At 39.8% G+C, this 22,477-nt stretch overlaps 1 long non-coding RNA gene across 1 annotated transcript; it reads right to left on the bottom strand.

Annotated features, from left to right (window-relative positions):
* Positions 1-16,264: 16,264 nt before the first annotated feature.
* Positions 16,265-16,616, bottom strand: LOC119798552. Its single transcript, XR_005282734.1, has 2 exons — positions 16,417-16,616; positions 16,265-16,348 (listed from the first exon to the last, which is right to left on the bottom strand). It is a non-coding gene; the product is annotated as an uncharacterized LOC119798552 (long non-coding RNA).
* Between the last annotated feature and the right edge of the window lie 5,861 nt (positions 16,617-22,477).

Raw genomic sequence — 22,477 nt, 5'->3', positions numbered from 1 at the left:
GACAGGAAATTCAGTCTGAAATGACTTATAACCTGCAGAGCACTATAAATCATGCCCTCTTAACTCACTCAGTTTTCCACACACCACCCAAACACTGCAACAGATAGTGTGTAAGCAGGCACATGGGTGGTCGGATGCATGGAAACAATACATTCACAGTTGTGCCCAAGTAAACTCTCATATTGTTTCTTGAAAGTACAAAATGTTGGGTCAAAGGATATAATACAGAAAACTCTTTTTCAACACAGTAGAATTATTAACATATCATACTTTGGTTGCCTGTTAGTTTTTGCAGACCTTTTGAGAATCTCACAAAAAAGGCAATCTTATCACAGCCACTAAAAAACTGATAAGTGGTTAGAGCCTATAACACATCTGCAAGACCACTAATTAGAAATAAATATTAAATGGCTTATTGGGAATGTTTGGGAAACAGTTAATTCATTAAAACACAGAGAAAATTACCCCTTCCATACCCTCTTCCCGGTTTTCTCCCTCTGTATGTTTGGTGTCAGCTGCATATGGAGTGTGTTGATCCATTTCTTTGGTAATGATCGTGAATTTTCCAACAGCTATTTATGATGGTGGTGACTGTAATTGTTTTTCTCTGCTCATATCATGATCATTATCATCCCTCCTCTGTCATTTACACGGACTATGAATATGAATAAGATTGTTACACTCTGGACCTAATTGAAAAACCATCGCTGTGGCCGAGAACGAAAATCAGTTATGGGGGAGGATGAATAGGGGTAAAAGTGATAGTGCAGTTGTGCTGTCAGGTTTTGAATTATTATGTTGGTGTTATTTTTCATGAAACAGTAAAATGCAGGCCTGTGTATGCAATTTAATAAAGAGAAATTATAAAATTGTCTGGTTATTTAAGAGTGTAAAAGGGGGTCTTTTGAGACACAACTCAGACTCATTGATCAAGCATATGCCTATGAGAATGGAAACTTTTATTATACTGTCAGTGCTTGTTAATCTTTGATTTAATTTTAGTAATTTGCTTGTGAAATTTTCTCACATGTTTTCTTGATCATAGGTATGAATCAAAATTACAACATTTCTCACTGCAGTTGACTACTTATAAACTTATCTGCAAGAAGAAAATAACATGTCTGTGGGAATCAAATGTATTTAAGCTCTAAAATAAGCTTGCCATTTTCAGCGATGCCGGGTGGCCAATAGAGAGCACTAGAGCGCCACCCCTAGCCCCCCTAAAATTATTTTTTGATTAAAGATTAATTAAAATTCAAAATAGTTTAAAATATATTAATATATATTTTTTAGATGTGCAAGATAACTATTTAATCTTTAATGACTAGTAAAGCATCATACCATTTTTCCTTGGATTGGTGAAGCCCTGGAGTGCAAAAATCTTGGGTGCGTTCTAATTCATAAGCTGCATCCACTTATCTCTATTCACTGGATTGCTGATTGCCCGTTGGTAGTACGGGTTGAAGTGAAGCCATTGGCCATCATATTGGTACTCCCTAATTAGACCGGTCGCAATATAAACAATATATGTGCTACAGCATCAAACAATGATGATGTTCTCATTTTCAGGGGTACTTGAGACTTTTAAAATAAAGATAAATTCATCACTTTGACACACAGTTGCTGTTTCATAGCATAAGTAGATTACTTTAACTTATGATAAAAAAAACAGGCACATCAAGCATAAATCATGTAAGATATACAAGTCCATCACAATAAAATGTATGTGTTAATGGAGTATAATTATACAGACGTGCCAAAAGTGCTAAATTGATGATGTACATGTAATATACATGTATTCATTGCATTGTTATGGTAATTACATCTTACATATAATTTCAAGATTTTAGATAAAGACTGAATTACAAGTGAGAAATATAACACTACAAAAACATCGTAGTGTATATGTATATGGATTTTCTTTGTTAGCACATCCACTATTTTGAAAAAAAAAACGACTTCCCACAGCTGGCAAACTGCTTGTTTTTGCAGCCAAATGCTACACATGTGGGCATTTTTACTGTGCGTCTCCGTGGGAGTGGGGAGTACCAGCATGGTTGACAGTGGCTTCACTTTTTTGGGCAATCAGAAATTAGGTAAATAGAGATCAGTGGCTGCGTCTTCCAAGGATAATGTCTACCTGGACTGTATCCAAAGTCTGAAAATAAGGAGACCGGAAGAGTTTTGGCTGTGAATTCAACCAGGTATAGCCTTCCTCAGCTTTCTCCGATGCACGCTCTATCGCTTAACAACCATGGCAGTTGACACATATTAGGTTTATTCTTTTATACATCATGTGCATTGTTACTTTGTTAGCGAGATAGAGTAGATGGCCTTCCTTCACAATCTTTTGATAAATAAAACATTACCAGCCACATATCTGACTTAAAAACAATTAAGACAACTATTTTCATTCATTCCAGATGGAACTATTCAAATACCTGTATTATATTAAACTGAACTTCCAACATTCTCCACTGTTCGGCTCCAAGTATCTTTTACATCTGATCAAGGAGCAGCCGGCTTGGTTTGTATCGCAATATATCCTGGGATAACCAAGGTTAGACAGTATACACTGGACCCATCCTTCAAGTCAGGCAAAAAGAAGAACACATGAATTCAAACGCACCCCTTGCTCTCTTTAAAGTTGTGCATGCACAATAGCTCCTCTGCAATACAAAGGTATAGGAGAGCTCAGGACACAATTAAGCTGCGGCCTGAGGACAGGAAGTGTATTTGTTCACCACCTCCCCGCCACAGCGCAGACGTTTGAGGATGATTGACAGGTCGAGTCGCGGGAGTTGGAGTTGCATTGGAGAGAGAAGTGGTGCAAGAAACATCCTTTTCCAGAACCTGGTTTAGCTACAAGGCTTGACTAACTGCATGGAGCAAGGCTAACGCTTTATTCTGCACCCTTTACTGTTAATGTTTGGTTGAGGTTTGAGGACCCAGATGCGGAGGCAGAGGTTAGTTCTTGAAGATTTCATTCAAAAAGCTTAGTACTTTCAGGCAACTAAGGGAGGAATCCAAAAATCCAACATAACAAAATACACAAAAACCAGAACCTTGGAGACATCAGGGAAAGCAAACATGGGGAGCCAGGAAAAGACGGGGAGAGACGAGGAAGTAGCACTGAGGAATTGCACAGGGAGAGTATTTATGGTTGACTGAACAAAGGCAGGACTAACGAGCTGATTGGGAACAGGTGTGAAAAGAGGCTTCTAGAAAAGTTCTAGGGAAACGAAAACCAACACAAGAGGGCAACAAAGAAAAGCTAAAGAACTCAAATACATCTAAAAACACAACAAAATAGGAAATAAACCAATAGAACTAGAAAACAAAGAAAAACATGAATCAACATGAAACTTAAAACTCAAAGAAAAATTAACGGAACCAAGACCATAACATTTCCTGTCTGTATAGTTATTAAGTTTGTTTGCATGTTACATTTTGTAAAAGGAATTGGCAAGAACATTTGTGAAAAATGTCTTATGTTTGCAAAATTATTTTGGTAAAATTATTAATATTACATTTGCAGACATTAGACATTTCATAATGTCAGTCCATGGCTTCAGTTTCATAGATAGGGCTTGGGATAGATGTTGGGCCTAAAACCATGAAGATCATTTTTGGATCGTTCCAAACATTAGCTTGATTCACACCTTCATTTGTTATTCTAAAACATATCCAGTAGGGCATCTGTTCATAAATGATATAGGGAATAATATCTGATTCAATAAGATATTTAACACCCCTACCAGGGTGGGCAAAAAATATACTGTATTAAAGTTGCAAAAAATAGAACATTACAGAAATTCTATTGGGTGATAATTGCATAAATTCCAACTGGTCATCCAGTGGTTGCATGTTAGAAATATTGCTATGCCAAGCAAAGTGTCCCAAAAGAACAGAATAACACTTATTGCCTTGTGCTGACACCTTTGCAACATTAAACCCTTAAACTTTTATCCCTTGAGGAAGCAGCTTAGTTACTTTAGGAATAGTGCCAAAGCTGTTATCTGACACGAATCACCTTAGTAATTAGTTCACCTCATACAAAAGAAGGTACAAAATACATTTTAAGGGCATTATTTATAAAATTGTGTATCCTAAGCTTAATTTGAAGAGAACACTTGCATGGTGGTATTACTTAAATCTTTCTTTTATTTATTAATTTTAAACAGCTACTGGTTTGTATATTTTGCCAATTAGTATGATTAACATCAGATAGAACTGTGTATTCAAGGGCAAATGCAATCATATGTGTGCAGCCTTGCCTGTGTCCTTATAAAGCAAAGGTAGATATACAGTACATGTAGAAGGCATAGGTTTAAGAGCTTGACACACAACACAATACAGTAATCAACAGCATCACAGCTTCATAAATATCTATAATCACATGCACCACTGTGTTTTATTAGTTATATCCAGGTATAGTGTGTTGCACAGCAAGCACCTTTATTTCCCTGGGAATAAAATAACCTTGCTTTTATTTGGACTTTAACAAGGCACGACAACAAATTACATTTTATTAGAGAAACAGAACCCAGACATGTTTGGAAAATTCAGCCAACTGAGCCTTTTTGTTTTTGCCAGCGGGCACTGGATATGAGATGAATGCGGTGATCACAAATGCTGTTAAAGCAAGAAAGCTAATTACCGATATTCATGGTCCTCAATTTACAAGGCTTAACGGGGTCATTGCAGAAGATGGGAGCTGCAGTAGCAGACATGCTCTGGCTCCCTACTGGGCCTGAAGCATGGGTGTTATTTATAAGGTCATTATTTGTAGTCAAAGTACTTTTTTGCTGTTTATTCTCTTAAATATGCTTTTCTTTTTAATAAAGCATGTAAGGAAAAGCTGTTTAAGACTGTAAACTAACAATTCTATTCGATTGTATCTTTCATTTGTTGAGAAATGTACTGTACCAATTGATAAAAAGTGATATTTATTTTTCCTGGTGAGTGTTAATGATATTCTTTATAGATTCAACTTTAACTTTATTTATTTTATTTTTTTTGTAGCACTTTCACATAGGCTACCTATGTGAGGTGCACAATAAATATTATTTATTACCATTGTTATCATCTGAATTGTTATTTTCATTATAACCTCCAATTTAATTCCTAAAATCACATCTTTCTTTAATGGCCACTCTAAAACTGTCAGAATCTAATGCAGTCTGCTTATTTAAATGGTTCAAAACCAATTTGGTTTGTATATCTTAACATTTGTGCAGCAATCTCTGTAGATCACAAGTACCATCCAAACCTATAACATGTCCATAAAAATAAATTGCACATGCAATTTTTCGCCCCTTTTTTGAACAGAATCATCTCAGCTGATTAGGTGGGGTAACTACTTGTGCATGTTTTTTTGTTATATGGAATGGAGTGGATAACAAATTGTGTATTATTCAGTTTTATTTAGCTGTCTCATGGATCATATACGAAACAGTGGCATGTCAGATGTCAAAAGCTTTTTTTTTTTTTTTAGATGGAAACTTCTTGAGGAAGTAGACAACTATGGCTTGGCAGGAACGCAGCAAACATTAGAGTCCAGTCATGTCTTTCTCCAATGTAAAAGAAATGATCTTTCTTCCAGATGTAGAGAAACAATACAAAGCCCAACACCAGATAAGGGTCAAAGAGGGGATATCTTATTGATCAGTTCCAGACTAGAAATGGATGCCAGGGTCGGCGGAGCATCTCATTATCTGAAATGCAAAACAGCTGAAGATGCACCACACTATAACCTATAGGGTCAACATAGTAAATGACGGTGAAAGCCTTTGAATACAACTGATGTTCACACAGTGTGCAGATATTATCGTTTATAAATGGGTAAGGTCTTTAAAAAGTAATTATAATTTGTTCATTCTGCAAAATTCAGAGCATTTTGGGAGAGTTTTCTGTGAGAGATTAACAAAAAAGTGCTTCAGAATAATAAATACTTTTCAAATCCTTTGTAAATTCACAGTCTAAAAATACAACTACTGTCTCAATTGTCCTCATTGACCAGTTTACCTATTGAACAGTTGTTATACGGGAAAATCAACACTGGGGCCCAAACCACATCCTCTAAGCACTAACCCCTACCTATCAAGTGTAATGTCCAATGAAGACATACTCTGGAAGGCGCCTTGATTGAAGGTGGGGGGTAGACAGAAAAGGAAAGTGGGTGTTGCTTTGGCAACACAGTGATGCTCCATTTAGATTGCTGTACTGTAGCTCTCTGGCACAGGTTGACTTTAAATGTAACAATGACGGGACAAAAATGACATAAAAAAAACAAATAAAAAATAAATAAATATATATATAATATATTTAATATATATAAAATATATTTAATATATTATATTACAATGCATACATTAATATAGTATATTATTTTTTATTGTTGTATATTATTGTTTCAGCATATTAATATATGCCGAAACAATAAATCAGATTAATCATGATCATTTGATTATTTAAATAATTGTAAACTAATGTAGTCGTCAATTAATCATTAGTTTAAGTATACAGACAAAAAAATGCCTTTATCTGACAGAGCAACCCAATTGGAGTAGTATATCAAAATTGTAAATTATCAATCAAATAATCCAATTATTATTCGATTAATCAAAAAATATTCGATAGATTAACCAATTTGCAAAATAATCGTTAGTTGCAGCACATATATGTATATAAATAATAATTATATATATATATATATATATATATAAAACTTTTGTTTTTTTTTCATTGTCTCCTTATTTTCCTCCTCGTTTTGCTTTACCCTATTGCCTTTTCTTGCATGTGCAGTTGGGAATGTAAAAACAGAGGGGACAAGCTTTGGAACTGCTGCAGATTCTCTCCTATTTGCAGATTTCAATGGCTAAATAAAATAAAAGCATGCACTGCAGACTGACATTTTTTTTTACATCTAATCAGACAAAACATATTTTATGAACCTAAGAGAATAATTATCTTTCTAAAACATGGTAAATATGTGGGTAATATACATTAAACACTAATCAAAAATACTCACTTTAAAGCTATAGAAAGATTATACAACGATATAGATCTTAGCTTCAAATTAATGCATATCTCATAATCAAAGTTTAAGGATATGTTTATGCATAATCCAAAGAGAATAAAAATGGCTGAGTCAATGTTGAGTTACATTCCTGAAATAAACAGGCAGTGATGGCTGATGACCAAGCACAGTGCTTAGTTTCCAGGAATGCTTCAAGTTCCCATGTGTAAATCCTACTGACTGTCACTTTTTGTCTCAACAATACTCTTAGCCCTCCATGGGTGCTTCACAGCAACCAACTGCTCAAATATGGATCGTTTAAATAAAGAGGACAATTTTGGGGGCAATGACAAATAAGGATTATTCTGTGGTACTAAGTGGTGCCTAGAATATGAAGTGGACAATTTTAATAATTAGCGAATTTTTGGGGGGAAATCTGGCTGAAAGCCTGGTAGAATAGGGCAAAAGAACTGGAGCTGGTGGGCTTATCACGGTTGAGAGCAGAAATGTTGCAGAAAGTACCAACATAGGCCACAAAGCACTGAATTGGTTGGAGGTGGAAAAAGTTAGTATTTATTTATGGGAAAAGTTTATGGGAAAAGTTAGTATTTGTTTATATTTACATAAAAACTGCATTTCAGTTTAATTTAATGGATTGTCTTGACCCTAAGATAATTTTTAACTTAATACAAAATATAACAAAAAGAGCTTAGTCAAAAGGTCCAAAACAGTGGGCCAAATTAGTCTTCTCACTTAAATGATCATAATTATGGAATGATTTACCACACAATTTCAAGTAACTGCCAGAGAAGTTGGAAAAAGGGGTATAAAAACTATTGCAAATGGAAAACTTTGGAGGCCAAAGATCGGCTTGTTTATGAGAATGCTTATCTAGCTATTTGAAATATACATAGATCTAAAGAAAAAACATTTCTAAAAAATTCATGTATTAAACGTGCCTCATGAAACAAAGAAAGAGCCATTAGGAACACATGCTGCATCTGTTTTTGTTTTAAAAAGCTTTATGGGACAGAGAAGCAGAAGGAGGAAGACTCACAGAGGGAGGTCCTCTGGGCATGTTCAGACAAAATAGAAACCTGTTGTTCCTCTTGGGGGAGACAAAATATGGTGGAACTACATTAATCCTTTTCTTCATATTTTTATTCTTCAGTAGAAATCACAGATCAGTCATATCTTGTTCACCCATCCTCCTCCCCTTTAGATAAACTCTGTTGTGAGTAAAGAGGTGCTCCTTTTAACCTAATCGACCCTCCACAAGGGAATGGGAGCTCCATTTATGGTCAGCGCCACAAGCTGCCATTCCTGCCACCTCAAATGACAATGGATGACACAAATAGCAGGAGGAACCATAAAGCTTTATCAGATTAGATTCACAATGAAAGCATGACATATTACGACTGGCTAAACACCACAGTGGGAAAAGTCAAAGGTAACATTTTGCCTGAGTTTTACTGCTGTTTTATTTCTTGCTCTTTTTTATCCTTTCCTGTCGTTCTCTTGGTTTCAATTCTCTAATTTCTGTGTTTATTCCATTGTTATGCCATAGATTTATTTTGTAAGCATGGTTACTCAAGTAAACATGTTTACCTGCTCTTCTTTTGGTCAGCATTTTTCTGCCTGTGCGTAAGCTGCCAAACCTGGAAAAATAACTGGAATCCCTCCTCTCCGACAATCATGTGTGTTTGATAAAAATCTTCCTGGTCTCTCTTCATTTGTCGGCAGCCACTAAGCAGCTCCAGCTTTGCCCTCAGTTGTCTACCCATTTTATCGTGCAGGCTTTAATCGAAGCCAAATGGGCCTGAACGCACACACAAGCACATACAGTGGCGGTTCCTGCATAAATGGAGCCTTGGGTGAAAACAGATGCCTACTTCCCACGTAAAGCCTATCTTGAAAAAAAACAATAATTTTACGAAATTATATGGTCAGAAATCAGTTCAGATGAGACGAAAATTCCAACTTATGTTCTATATACCACTTAAGAATTTCCTCTCAAAATTAACCAGTTATAAAAAAAAGAAACTACAGTATGGATGCTGCTAAACGGTTAAATTAATTCTACCCTGTGGTGTTTCCCCACTCCATGCTGATCTTAGCAAATGCATTGCTCAACTTAAAAACCACCTCTGATCAGACACGTTTTTCAATTCACATTCAGACCGACAAATGAAAGTATACAGACAGTTAGTGTCAGATCCCTTAATAATCAGTGGCTCCTCTGTTCTGCTCTCAGAAATAGTTTTTACTGCAAAACATCCTGCCAATAGGACCCTTTTTATTCCAGTTAAACTGTGTAAACAATAATATTTTTATCCTTTACAGAGACAGCCAGAATGTCAGAACAGATTTCCAATACAGTTCTGTAAAAACTGTTCAAAGAAAAACTGCTGCAGCATGTAGCCTTGTACCGTGTAAATTATTGGATAATTTACAAGAGGTCTGCCTGGGGTGTGGATGTAGGGTTTAAAGTGTATGCAGCAGCAGGTCATACATTACAAAATGAAGTTAAAATTACTGCAGTATGTACGGAGGGGGGTCTGAAGTGAAGAAAAAATGTGTTTTCTATTTAGAATAATGGATGTCAGGTATTGTGGCATATTAACATAGTTGCTTGTTATTAGACAAGTTCAATTAAAGCGCAAGGCTAGAAATTCTTGCAGAGATTATTAAGAGAAATTTGGCCAAGACTCTTTACAGCATGTGGCTTTTCTTTTTTTTTTATTTCCCAATGCACTTTCTGTGAAGATTGCTGCAACCATTAAACATACCTTACCAGTGTGTTTTTGGGGTCAAACTCCCCCCTGTCCAAAAGTTCAGACACTTAATTGTGAATGAGCAGCATTTTATCTTCACTTCTGTAGAACGGTCGGACCAGGGATAAACACAAGCAAGCACACACATTCATAAAGAAATTAGCCATAGGCCCATTCCAAAAAGACGGAACAGAAGCAGACAGAAGCAGAGTTTATGAGCTGCAGGTCAGGTGCTGTTGCTCACATTAAAATAGGAAGAAAAGAAATACACACACTTTACACATGTGTTTTCTAGCATATAGAGAATTACTTTTTATTTCTGCCCTTATATCTGTAACAGCTATTTGTATTATCCTAACAGTTGCAGGAAGGTCACATTATTTTTATATCCAGATTGAGAGATATGGTATACAAATTAATCATTAATTCATTAATCTTTGTATATATTTGTTCATTCCTGTTTATGTATTTGTAGAATCAGTTAAACAGGATTTAAAGTCTTATTATTTTCAGTCACTTTTTTCAGAACCTTCATGTCTTCCTCGTCGCAATTAAATAAATTAAGTTCTTAGGGTTTTTCAACTAAAATTTGTTGAAAATATTCTTCACTCCCAACCTTTTTTCAGCTTTTTCATTGTTAATTACCTCCTTTTTTACTTTCCTAAGGAACTTGATTTGTGACTCAGAATGAAAGAAAACTGTAAATAATACATGCTTGGTTTTCTAATTGCATAAAATGTCATTATAATAGACTTTTTTTTTCTTAATAACTTATAACTTTATTACTTTATCTTTAATTCAATATATCTCCCCGTTTTTTGGTACAGTGCTTTAGCTGGAAGAAAATATAAAACATTTTGTGCCCGTTTGGTTTTTCTTATGCTACATCTGGACTATTTGGATGTAAATAAAATAGAAAAAGTGTGTAAAACAGTAAAAGCCGGTATACAATTTAAGTGAAACTATGTTTAATGTTAGACATAAGATAATGCCAAGAAACATTGAACCTTGTTAGCAACAAAGGTTAGTATTCAGTATCCCGTGAGTAAATGTAATAAGAAAAAAAACAAATAAAGTCTATTTCCATAGAAACTTTCAAATGACACCAGTTTGTCATGAACCGAGGACAGATGGACCCAGTATTCAGCAGAGACAGTCAGTAGGAAAGTTCAAAAGGTTTATTAAAATAAAAACAAAACAAAAGCGGAGCTGTGGCTCGCGGACACTGCAGGCAGGGGGGGCGGGGCACCGCCCAATCTCAGACACTCTAGGGAGGAAACACAGGTAAGTGACCACGATCAACCAATAGAAGATTAACTGTGTTGGTCACTTACCTGGTTTAACAGTCCAGACCACAAGTGTCCCAGTGCTGCAGTCCCAGAGGTGATGGTGGAAGCTGATCCTGGTCAGGGATCCAGAACAGACAGGAACAGACAGAAACAGGCAGGATCCAGATCAGGCAGGAACAGAGACAGGAGGCAGGGTCCAGACTTCCAGGCATCCACAGGCTTCCAGGAGGGTTCAGAGTCTTACTGGGACCAGAAGCATGACCAGGTGGTCACGCACAGGAGCAGACAGGATCAGGTGCAGACAGGCAGGCTCAGTGGAAGAGGGTAGCCGAGACAGGACGTGGAACCGGAACTTGAAGCAGACTTTAAACTGGTCTCCACCCAGGAGCCAGGCTTACTTAGATAAAAACTGAACCCCCCCCCCATAATGAGCCAAAAACCCAGAGGACTCAGCAGGGGAGGAACAGTGGACGATCAGGAGACAAGACAAACACTAAAACCCTCTTTCCACTGGCAGCTAGGATCCAGGACATGAACCAAATAAAAACTGAACAGAAAGACTGACAGAAAGACAAGCAATGATCTGGCCCTGAATGCTCAGGCTGAACTGAATATAAACCAGAGGAAACAGGTGAAAGGAATTAATTATAATGAGGCAGGGAGGGAAGAGGGCAGGTGAAAGGAATTACTAATTAAGGGAGAGCAAACAGGCCAGATCATGACAGAGCCCCCCCCTCAAGGGCGGATTCCAGACGCCCAAAAAAGAACCACGAAAAAAAAAGTAAACCAAGCAGGGCGGGTAGGGGGGGGTCAGGTCCAGACACAGATCATACAGAACAAACAGAACGTGGGCTTCTGACATCGGGAGACACAGACCCAAAACACAGACTAGAAACAGAATCTCCCGCATGTCAGAACCGGGACGAAAAACTAATCCGAAAAGAAAAACCAACCTTATCCTACAGACTGTCCCCCGATGGGTCCTGTTGTGGCCAGATCATTCTGTCATGAACCGAGGACAGATGGACCCAGTATTCAGGAGAGACAGTCAGTAGGAAAGTTCAAAAGGTTTATTAAAATAAAAACAAAACAAAAGCGGAGCTGTGGCTCGCGGACACTGCAGGCAGGGGGGGCGGGGCACCGCCCAATCTCAGACACTCTAGGGAGGAAACACAGGTAAGTGACCACGATCAACCAATAGAAGATTAACTGTGTTGGTCACTTACCTGGTTTAACAGTCCAGACCACACGTGTCCCAGTGCTGCAGTCCCAGAGGTGATGGTGGAAGCTGATCCTGGTCAGGGATCCAGAACAGACAGGAACAGACAGAAACAGGCAGGATCCAGATCAGGCAGGAACAGAGACAGGAGGCAGGGTCCAGACTTCCAGGCATCCACAGACTTCCAGGAGGGTTCAGAGTCTTACTGGGACCAGAAGCATGACCAGGTGGTCACGCACAGGAGCAGACAGGATCAGGTGCAGACAGGCAGGCTCAGTGGAAGAGGGTAGCCGAGACAGGACGTGGAACCGGAACTTGAAGCAGACTTTAAACTGGTCTCCACCCAGGAGCCAGGCTTACTTAGATAAAAACTGAAACTGAATAATGAGCCAAAAACCCAGAGGACTCAGCAGGGGAGGAACAGTGGACGATCAGGAGACAAGACAAACACTAAAACCCTCTTTCCACTGGCAGCTAGGATCCAGGACATGAACCAAATAAAAACTGAACAGAAAGACTGACAGAAAGACAAGCAATGATCTGGCCCTGAATGCTCAGGCTGAACTGAATATAAACCAGAGGAAACAGGTGAAAGGAATTAATTATAATGAGGCAGGGAGGGAAGAGGGCAGGTGAAAGGAATTACTAATTAAGGGAGAGCAAACAGGCCAGATCATGACACAGTTTGTTCCCAAAAAGTATTCAAAAAACCTCAATTCAACACTGAATAACTCTAATTACTCTTTTTAACTTTTCTGTAGTTAATACAAAATGGCAGGTTTACCTCTCGATGCTAGTTTGCTGTGTTTGCTTAACAAATGTGTTTGCTAGTTTGCTTAACAAAAAATGAAATATCAGTTGTGCTTATACAGCAAAAAAACAGCTAAAAAATGGAAACTATAACTTCAAATGTTCATTTACAAAATTGAAAAGGATAAATGTTTTGTGTGAAAATTCAATTCAGTATATAGCGTCATTTCACAAAACATGTCTCCTCAATGTTGGGAGCTGGAGAAGTTCCACCTTTCTCCAGCAGAGTCCGCCGTGGATCCTGTGAGGGAGCCTCCTGCACAGCTGCAGCTCGTCTAGATCATCAGAGGATCCACTACTTAAGCTGTCTTCAGACCTTGCCTCAACGCCGCAGTGTTGTTCCAGTTGGTCAGCGCTTAAGCCTAGATCCTCAGAGTAAATCTATGACTTTCGAATCCAGCTTGGATTCTAACCCCTGTGTCTGTTTTCCAGGAAACCTGTGCCTTCTCTGTGAAAGCTCTGGAAGAGCTATCCTGCCGAGCCGACCCTCTGAGCCAAACCTGAAGATTCACAGAGAACCTCCAAGCAGCTCTGCACTAGAGCTGGGTAACCCAAAGCCAAGGTCTGTTCTAAAGTAGACGTGAGACGCTGAAGCAGCTACGGACTCTGCTGATGAACTCTTCTCCAGAACCAACAGTGACTCTCCCAAAGCAAACCTCAAGAACCCTCAAGGTACAATCAGTAGACTTCTGGAAATCAAACCTCTGTTGGCAACGCTAACTGAACTGTCTCTCACGCAGACTCCGGTGAACCAGAATCCAGGCCCCGAACCTGAACCAGAATATTCAGTGTGCTTGTGCAAAATAAAACTGTTAAACTTTCATCCTTGTGTCCGTCAGTGGTGTTCTGCATTCTTGGGTCGCTTTCAGTGAACCCATCATGACACTCAAGGCATTATACAGTGCACCAGATCATACAGTGAAATTGATTCAAATTTTTCTACCTAAGAAAAACCAGCTGATTGCATTGACTTAAAGGCAATCCCTCACACTAAGCATGCATGTAGCAATAGAGGAGAGAAAAATCCCCTTTTAACAGGAAGAAACCAACAGCAGAACCAGGCTCAGTGAAGGCTGCCATCTCCCGAGGTCAACTGGAGTTCAATTTTTATCAAGGCAGGCAATAAAACAGTTAAAAGAAAGTTGAAGAAAAAAATTCTAAATAAAAATCTGGAATCAATATATAAAAATATATATTTATATATATTATAAAACATACAACATATATATTTATATATATGTTGTAGCATGGTACTAGAGTGGTTTAGAATTTTGAATAATTTTCTAATATAACCCCTTGATCTGGTCCTTGCAGTATTATGGCCTTGTTTCGATGACAGCCTGCGTCTAATATTTATGGCTGCAGATCTGAATCGAAAGATGCATTGTTTGTGTATCGATCTAGCATTGGATTTCTTTGTTTGGTCAGATTCAATGAATATTTTTTGTCTTGTTTTTTTCCCCCCTATTTCATATGATATAAACCAATAAGCTTGTCGAGACATTTGAGCTTGTTGAGACATTTGAATTGAGAAAGCTTCCTGGAGAGGTGGCGAAACGTCTTCAAATCTTGAAAACCAAGTCCAGTGGATATTTTTTGAATTTTTACGGAACAATAAGCTTGTCACACATGCTTTTTTTTTTTGTTATGACAGCCTTAAAATAGTTTTTCTTCAATAACTGTTATTTAAGTTAGAAGTTAGGATTTTTATTATACTATTTGTTTCTTGTGAGTTTTTTTAAGCCAATATTTGTTTATCCTCAAATGTGTTTAAACTCAATGAGAGCTTTATTTATAAAATGCTAAATAAATGCTCCTTAACAAATTTTGAGGCATACTGGGAGAGAGAAACAAGAAAGGTCTTTAAAAAATGCTATAATTCAAACACCCCTCCTGTCTTTGAATAATGATATTAACACATGTTGAAGAGGAGGAAAATACACTCGGGAGATCTAATTTTTATAAAATTTAGAGAACATTTAAAGTGATTTATAAGGAAAAATGCTCATAATCTTTCATTATAACAGAGAGTAAGCTGCAAGGTTTAAGGACATTGTTTTGCTTGGACCACAAAGCAGTTTTACATGAATGTTCCATTGTGTTACTGTGTATTTATCAGGATGAACACAAGTGCGGTACAGCTCCCTGTTCCAATTCACACACATACCAGTAGCTAAAATATAAGACCCTATATGTGGACTAGAGTTAAGGCTGTTTGCTTGAGCTTTGAATTTCTGGGTTGTTAGAGCTGTTTTCCTCTTTTCACACTGTTATTCTTTTGATAATATATTGCTCCTCAGATCCTGTTCACACAATTCAAATCTACACGTTATTCTTCTTCTTTGGTGAAACATTTTTTTCCTCTTTTTAAACTACTCTGGGAACTCTGCAAAAAAAAAGCTTTTTTTGTTTGTTTCAGCCATGCAAACAGGAGAAGAATTTATTATACTGATATATTGTACTTCAACTATGTATCCATTATACATGAATGAATGAATAAAAACAGCAATTTATGTATTTATTTTTTAGACCAGGACAATTTAGTTACTCTGAATATATAATGGAATTGAAAAAGATAGATATAGCAGTAATGTAACGTGCATTTCACACTTTAAAAACAGATCACCTGCTTTTCAATGCTACTGTTAACTGTAGACTTAATCTTTTGATTATGTCATACAAAATATAAATATATTTATTTAATATCATTCAAAACAGACGTATACCCAACTCAATGAAACGTATACCAAGCTTTCACACCTGTATATTTATATAAATGCCAACAACAAAAAAATAACATTATAACAACTCTTTATAAAAACAAAAACATAATTTCATGTAGAAATTTACTTTTTGTGCTCAAATTTTGCCCTTCTGAGGCTTTGTGAAGGCAAATCTGTGTTTTGTCCAATATGGTATCACAATAATGGAGAAGCTATTAGTCAGCTTCATATCTTTTTTATTAATAAAAACTCAATTTTCTGAGAATTTGTTTATTAAATGTAGAATGGAGGATTTTCACAATTTTTTGGAAAATCTATTTTAGAAAATCTATAAAAAAAAAAAAAAAAACCTGCAAATGCTTAACCCTGTACCTGTCATGATGGGTTTACTGAGAGGCCCAAGATGCAGAACACAACGGACTCAGGGGAAAAGTTAACAAGTTTATTGTTACACAAGCACGTAGTAAATGTACAGTTTGCTGGTTCAGGCCTGGGGACTGGTTCACTGGAGTCTGTGAGGGAGACAGTTCGGATAGCGTTGGCTTGGTTGGAATTGATCTTGAGAGATTCAGGTTTGTACCTTGAGATGCGTAGAAGAGACTTTGGGAGAGGAACTGTTGGGTCCGGAGATGGTTTGGATCAGCAGAGTCCGATAACTGTTTCAGTGTCTTACTTCTAGTGAGGGTGTTGACCTTGGTTTGAGTTCCCAGCTCTAAATCCAGAGCTACTTGGAAATCCAGAAGAGAGTCTTCAGGTTTGGCTCAGAGGGCAGGCTCGGCAGGTTAAGCTCTACCAGAGCTTCACAGAAGAAAAACAGGTAACCAAACTGATTAAACACTGCGGCGTCGAGGCAAGGTCTGAAGACAGCTTAAGTACTGTGGTCCTCCTGATGAGATGATCAGTCACAGGTGTGCAGGCAGCTCAGCTCAGGAGGATCCACGGCGGACTCTGCTGGAGGAAGGTGGAACTTCTCCAGCGGACTCGAGATGACAGGTTTTACTTGGGAGACGTGGAACGTGGGATGGATGCGTAGGGTCGGAGGAAGTTGTAAACGTATGGCAGATGGATTGATTACCTGGACAATCTTGTATGGACTGATGAACTTGGGCGAGAGTTTACGAGACATCCCCTTGAGGGGAATGTCCCGTGTGGACAGCCATACTTCCTGTCCGACCGAGTACTCAGGGGCAGGACGTCTCTTGGTGTCGGCGAATCGTTTGGTCGTCTCAGAGGAACGATTGAGAGAGGTGATGGTATCCCTCCAGATGCGCTGGCAACGGCGGATGTGCTGATTGACGGATTGGACCGATATCTCTCTCTCGTCTGCGGGGAAAAGAGGAGGTTGATAGCCAAGACTGACCTGAAAAGGCGATTGACCAGTGGAAGCTGACTTGAGAGAGTTATGGGCGTATTCGATCCAGGTGATGTACTGACTCCAATCGGTGGGGTTATTGGAAGTTAGGCATCTGAGGGTTGACTCGAGGTGTTGGTTCATCCTCTCGGTTTGGCCGTTGGACTGCGGGTGATAGCCAGAGGTTAGTGATGACTTACAGTTTAATGCGGAACAGAATGCCTTCCAAACCTGGGAAATGAATTGGGGTCCACGATCAGAGAGAATGTCCTGTGGGATTCCATGGAGACGAAAAACGTGTTTGATTGAAAGCTGAGCAGTTTGAAAGGCCGTAGGAAGTTTTCTGAGAGGGATCAGGTGACAGGACTTGGAAAATCGATCAACTATGGTGAATATTGTAGACATACCTTGAGAGATTGGGAGACCAGTGACAAAATCGATTGCGATGTGGGACCATGGGCGCGTGGGCACTGGGAGAGGCTGTAGCAAACCTGAGGGTGGTTGGTGTGAAGCCTTATTTCTAGCACAAGTAGAGCAAGCCAACACATACTCTTTAACATCCCTGTGAAGAGTAGGCCACCAAAAACGTCTTGAAATCAGAGAGACGGTCCTGCTCACCCCCGGATGAGCGGAAAATTTGGCAGAATGCATCCATTGTATCAGGCGAGATCTGACAGACGAGGGGACATAAGTTCGGTTAGGAGGACCATTACCTGGATCAGGTTCCGAGGCCAGAGCAGAGTTGATTAAATCGGTGATTTCCCAGGTGACAACTCCTACAGTACAAGAAGCAGGGAGGACAGGTTGAGGTGACTCGGATTGATCCAAGGCGTAGAGACGAGAGAGAGAATCAGGCTTGACGTTCTTTGATCCAGGTCTGTAAGAGATAATGAGGTTGAATCGAGAGAAGAATATGGACCACCTTGACTGACGAGGATTGGTTTGTTTTGCGGACTGGATGTAGGCGAGATTCTTGTGATCTGTCCATACAAGAACTGGGTGCTCAGCTCCCTCCAGCCAGTGTCTCCATTCCTCCAAGGCTAATTTGATGGCCAAGAGCTCTCGGTCTCCAACGTCGTAGTTCTGCTCTGCGGGAGAAAGTCTACGGGAGAAGAATGCACATGGATGAATTCGTTGATCCGTGTCGAGTCTTTGGGATAGGACTGCCCCCACGCCTGAATCTGAAGCGTCAACCTCCAGGATGAATTGTTTGGACGGATCGGGTTGGATCAGCACTGGAGCTCTGGAAAACAAAGTTTTAAGTTTATCAAATGCAGATTGAGCCTCGGGGGTCCATTGGAAGGTTCTCTTGGATGATGTTAAGGAGGTTAGTGGGAGAGCGGTTTGGCTGTAGTTTCTGATGAATCGTCGGTAGAAATTAGCAAAACCCAAAAATCTCTGCAGTTGTTTACGGTTCTCTGGAACCGGCCACTCCAAAACTGCTTTTATTTTCTCTTCTGAAGGCTTAACCTGCCCGCCCTCGAGCACAAACCCCAAAAAAGTTACTGAAGACTGATGAAACTCACATTTCTCGGCTTTGACGAACAGTTTGTTCTCCAGCAGTCTCTGAAGGACCAGGCGGACATGTCTCTTATGCTCTGAAAGATCCTTGGAATAGATTAGAATGTCATCTATGTAGACAAACACGAACACATTTAGGAAGTCTCTGAGAACATCATTCACTAAGGCCTGAAAGCATGCAGGGGCATTAGTTAGTCCAAAGGGCATCACCAAGTATTCAAACTGGCCCAAGGGAGTCTTAAATGCTGTTTTCCACTCATCCCCCTCTCGTATTCTGAGGAGGTGATAGGCATTCCTCAGATCTAGCTTGGTGAAAACGGTTGCCTCTTGGACAGGTTCAAAAGCAGAAGCGAGCAAAGGGAGAGGGTACTTATTTTTGATTGTTATCTGGTTCAAGCCTCTATAATCGATACAGGGTCTTAGTGAACCATCCTTCTTTCCAACGAAAAAGAAACCCGCGCCCAAAGGAGACGAAGAGGGGCGAATTATTCCAGCGGCTAAGGACTCATTTATGTATTTCTCCATGGTTTCTCTTTCTGGTTTGGAGATGTTGTAAAGTCTACTGCTGGGCAGCGGGGCTCCGGGTAATAGCTCAATAGCACAGTCGTATGGTCTGTGTGGTGGAAGGGACGTAGCACTGACCTTACTAAAGACAGGAGCCAGATCATGGTCGTCGGGAGGTACTGAAGAAAGGTCAGGGACGTCGATCTCCCCCCCACCTCTAGGGGACCTCACAGCGGGAGCTGCCGAACGGAGGCATGTTTCATGACATTGAGTGGACCAGGTCTCCACATGACGATCAGTCCAGTTAATATGGGGATTATGTTTCTCCAGCCATTCGAAACCCAGCACCAGAGGCGAACATGCGGAGGGAAAAAACAAAGAAAGTTATGGTTTCTCGATGATTACCTGAGATCAGAAGCTCAAGGGGTTGGGTTTGATGGGTTACTTGGTGAAGTCTCTTCCCATCAATTGCTGAGACACTAAGAGGCTGGGTTAAAGGAACTGTTTCAATTTGCAGCTGTTGGACAAGATTGAAATCAATTAAATTTCGCTCACAACCAGAATCAATGAAAGCAGAGAAAGAGAGGCTCTGGTCCGAGAAAAATAAAGTGGCTGGAAGCATAAGGCGAGGAGATTTTTCAGAGTTATCATGGCCTGCCAGACTCCTCAGAACCTCTGACGGGCCCCGGCTTTTGATTTCGCTGGGCATGAAGCGATGAAATGACCACTCTCACCGCAATAGATGCAAAGCTTGCCCAAAAATCGTCTTTGCCTTTCTTCAGGAGTCAGCCTAGTGTGTCCAACCTGCGTGGGTTTGATCTCCGTTTCTCCAATATGTGTAGCCTGAACAGGCAAAGGGAGAGGCTGGATCTTAGGCTTCGGTCTGGATAACTGTTCTGTAGGAGCAGAAACAACAGTCACATTATTTGAGGCGGGGGCATAGGAAGACAACCCCTGATTCCTGTATTTGAGGCTGTTTCTAGCCCGGATCCGGTTATCCAGCTTAATTGTCAAATGGATAAGTTCCTCGAGAGTAGCAGGTTCATCGAGGGTAGCCAGTTAATCCTTTATATTTTCATTTAATGCCTCAAAATAGGCGCCCTTTAGAGCACTTTGGTTCCATCTGGAAACTGCAGCCTTAACCCGGAAGTTAATAGAGAACTCCGCCACTGACGAATTCCCCTGTTTGAGATGAAAAAGAGCACGAGAGTCAAGGGTTTGATCGGTCTCCTGGTTGAAAACTTGAGAAAACTCAAAAATAAAGTCTGAGTATTGACAATTTAGGCTTTCATCAGAGGCAAACCTGGCTTGAGCCCTGGCCAGGGCTCTTCCTGTCAATTGAGATAAAATGAAAGTTATTTTCTTGTGGTCCGTGGGAAAACTGCCAGGAGAGTTCTGAAAAATTAGACGGCATTGAAATAAAAATCCCTTGCAGTCTTTTACATTACCGGAGAATTTCTCAGGTAGACTTGGACGGAACTCGGATGATGTCACTGCCGTTGACCTCAGAGGTGGAACTGGACCCGGAAATGGTTGAGCTGCTGGTGTGGCGTTAGCACTGTTCATATAGTTAGCGTAACTCTGGAGCATATGATTATGAGTATCAACCAAACGATACAATTCACGGAGGGTTTGAGTTTGTCCCTGGATTTGGGCATCTTGCTCCTCCAAACGACGGCGGAGGTGATCTGCTGGGCCTTGTGTTTGGCCGCAGTGTTCTGTCATGATGGGTTTACTGAGAGGCCCAAGATGCAGAACACAACGGACTCAGGGGAAAAGTTAACAAGTTTATTGTTGCACAAGCACGTAGTAAATGTACAGTTTGCTGGTTCAGGCCTGGGGACTGGTTCACTGGAGTCTGTGAGGGAGACAGTTCAGTTAGCGTTGGCTTGGTTGGAATTGATCTTGAGAGATTCAGGTTTGTACCTTGAGATGCGTAGAAGAGACTTTAGGAGAGGAACTGTTGGGTCCGGGGATGGTTTGGTTCAGCAGAGTCCGATAACTGTTTCAGCGTCTTACTTCTAGTGAGAGTGTTGACCTTGGTTTGAGTTCCCAGCTCTAAATCCAGAGCTACTTGGAAATCCAGAAGAGAGTCTTCAGGTTTGGCTCAGAGGGCAGGCTCGGCAGGTTAAGCTCTACCAGAGCTTCACAGGAGAAAAACAGGTAACCAAACTGATTAAACACTGCAGTGTCGAGGCAAGGTCTGAAGACAGCTTAAGTACTGTGGTCCTCCTGATGAGATGATCAGTCACAGGTGTGCAGGCAGCTCAGCTCAGGAGGATCCACGGCGGACTCTGCTGGAGGAAGGTGGAACTTCTCCAGCTCCCAACAGTACCCACTCCTGGGAGGAAACTCCTCTGGAGGAGAAATGGACTAGCCCATTTCTCCTTGTGCACGCTCTGTTTAAAAGTTGCTGTTTGCATCCCTCATACAGTACAGGCTTACGTTTTCAAAAGAGGATTTGCAATTTTTCCACTGTCAGATTCACCACCAATAAGTGAAAATGGAGATGAGCACATAGGATGACCTTACGTAAACATTTCACCAGAATGATTGACAATTAGGAGGACCACTTACTACCTGGAAAAAAAACATCCTCCACTATACCTTTAAGAGCAACCATGATCATTTATAAATACCTAAAAAAATTACACTATATTATATCATTTTCCATGTGAATCTGAGACTGTTCATTCTTTTTTGCTTTTTCTAAAAAGTGCTTTCAAGATGTCATACCTGTCTTTATCCATGCTTGGTCAGATCCTGAAATTTCAAAAAGGAAGCAGGGAAAGCAGAATAAAGCTGTATGCAGTAGCCAAGCCTTGTAGCTAAACCAGTCCTGGAAAAAGACAGAGTAAACTGTCTCCATCTGTCTTTGAACTGCTAATTAATTTTGATGTTCGGCTGATTAGTCCAGACACTTTCACCTCCAGCTTCCCTTGTAAGTTTGCTTTAAGGGACTTCACTTTCGCGACTCGATCTGTCAATCTGCCGCACTACGACTATGATGTCAGTTACTGTCAGCTCAGGGTACAGCTCTCCTGCAGCCTTAGTTCTTCTATCCTTTCGCATTGCAGAGGAGCTACTGTGCATGTAAAACTTTCAATTCTATGGCCAAAGATTTTTGCACCCCAGGGTGGAAATACGTTACCATCGGACAATGAACAACACAGCTTTACTCGTCATTAAATATTAAATATTTATCTTGCACATTTAAAAAATATATCAATATATTTTGAAATATTTTAATTTTAGAATTTTATTT

Source organism: Cyprinodon tularosa, unplaced genomic scaffold (assembly GCF_016077235.1).
Source record: "Cyprinodon tularosa strain WSP-4 unplaced genomic scaffold, ASM1607723v1 ctg63, whole genome shotgun sequence".
Taxonomy (NCBI): Eukaryota; Metazoa; Chordata; class Actinopteri; order Cyprinodontiformes; family Cyprinodontidae; genus Cyprinodon; species Cyprinodon tularosa.
This window is presented reverse-complemented; position numbering and strand designations above follow the sequence as displayed.